The sequence below is a fragment of the Octopus bimaculoides genome, chromosome 14 (genome assembly GCF_001194135.2).
Source record: "Octopus bimaculoides isolate UCB-OBI-ISO-001 chromosome 14, ASM119413v2, whole genome shotgun sequence".
NCBI lineage: Eukaryota > Metazoa > Mollusca > Cephalopoda > Octopoda > Octopodidae > Octopus > Octopus bimaculoides.
Window position 1 is genome coordinate 44,262,122 of NC_068994.1, and position 2,096 is coordinate 44,264,217.

At 36.4% G+C, this 2,096-nt stretch overlaps 1 protein-coding gene across 1 annotated transcript in view; it reads right to left on the minus strand.

The window, feature by feature from the left end:
• LOC106877753 (protocadherin-18) overlaps nucleotides 1–473 on the minus strand; it is a 215,124-nt gene extending 214,651 nt beyond the window's left edge. Inside the window, exon 1 of the mRNA XM_052973116.1 lies at nucleotides 375–473. The gene's annotated coding sequence lies outside the window, so the exon portion shown is untranslated. The remainder of the gene's footprint in view (nucleotides 1–374) is intronic.
• Nucleotides 474–2,096: the final 1,623 nt, after the last annotated feature.

Here is a 2,096-nt window from a genome sequence, read left to right on the forward strand (position 1 = left end):
ATATATATATATATATATATATATATATATATACATGCACATATATATATATGCATGCTTGTACATACTTAAACATTTTCGCTATGCAAACATTAATTTGGACATGTGTGTGTGTGTGTGTGCGTGTGTGTGTGTGTGTGTGTGAGTGCGTGCACATGTACACATGCATGTGTGTGCATGTGGGAATGTGTGCATATATCACCCCTTCACAGAGCCACATCCTGGTATATTAATATTCAACAGGAATATTCACTGGTAAAGTCTATTATTTTAATAGGAGGCAGACATCAATCTAAAAATAGTCTAGCTATAGATTTACACAGACCAATTCAATTCAAAAATAGAGAAAACAAACAAAACATATCAATACTCACTTCATCTTTGACTAATTTTCCTCTTATAGATGCTACTGTTACTGATTCTGCTAGTGATGCTATTTACCCCAAGGCAAACCTGATCCAGTCGATCTATGAACAAATGCGTACAAGCCATGACAAATCATTTTCTCATTTTCTTCAAAAAAAAAAAATAATAATATACACAAGACTACATCATTGTGTATGTACACTTGAAAGACAGCAGAGTAAGGCTTGAGGGAGATTTTTTTGCTATTTCTAGCACCTTAAGTGACCTCATAGGGGCACGTTTATTCAATAATAATAATAATAATAATAATAATAATGATAATAATAATAATAACCACAGCACATACCCAAGGCACACAGATCTGCGCTCGGTAGTGAAGTGAAAGCACGTTATAAAAATAAAACTACTGAATAATAATAATAATAATAATAATAATAAGCATTTTTGAAATTTCTGCCAAAGACATAAGGCCTGAAATTTTCATGGAGGGTGCTATTTAATTACATCCACCCCAGTACATGACTGGTACCCATTTTATCAACCCAAAAGGATGAAAGGCAAAGTTTATCTCAATGGAATTTGAACTCAGAATGTAAAACCAGAAAAAAACGCCGCTAAACATTTTTTTTTTTTTTTTGGTCTGAGATGCTAATGATTCTGCCAACTTGCCAGCATATTTAGTAATCTTTTCTACTATAGGCACAAGGCCTGAAATTTGCAGGAGGGGGTTAGTCGATTACATCAACCCCAGTGCTCAACTGGTACTTATTTTATCGAGCATAAAGACAGACAAAATGCCATTAAGCACTTGTCCACCATGCCATCATTCTGTTATCTCTCCACCTTATTTAATGATCATAATAATAATCCTTTCTACTAAAGGCACAAGGCTTGAAGTTTGGGAGAGTGGAGGAATCAATTACATCAACCCCGAGTCTTCAACTGGTATTTATTTTATCAACCCCAAAAGGATGAAAGGCAAAGTTGACCTCGGTGGAATTTGAACCCAGAGCATAAAATCAGATGAAATACTATGAAATAGCATTTTGCTCAACATGCTAACAATTCTGCCAGCGTTCCACTTTAATAATCAAAATAATAATAATGGTTTCAAATTTTGGCACAAGGCCAGCCAGATCAGGGGAGGGTTTTAGTCAATTACATCCTAGTACTCAACATGTACTTATTTTATCGACCTAGAAAGGATAAAAGGTTAAGTCTACCTCGGTGGAATTTAAACTCATAATGTTAAGACAGACGAATGTTGCTAGGCATTTAGCTTGGCGTGCTAACGATTCTGCTAGCTCAAATTACAATGATTTTGTTTATTTCCCACCAGGGTGAAGGATGAGGGGGACAATACAAAGACCAACACAAAGTGTGGGTGTTTACATATAATGAAATGATGTCAAAGAAAGAACGGAGCAAGTATACACAGTATACAATGAAACGGAAGGGAAATATACATAGGCACAAGCGTGGCTGTGTGGAAAGAAGCTTTGCTTCCCAAGCACATGATTCTGGGTTCAGTCCCACTGCATGGCACCTTGGGCAAGTATCTTCTACTATAGCCTCAAGCTGACCAAAGCCTTGTGAGTGGATTTAGTAGATGGAAACTGAAAGAAGCCTGTCGTGTATATATGTATATGTATATAGATATATGTGTTTGTGTGTCTGTGTTTGTCCCCACAACATCACTTGACAACCGATGCTGGTGTGTTTACGTCCCC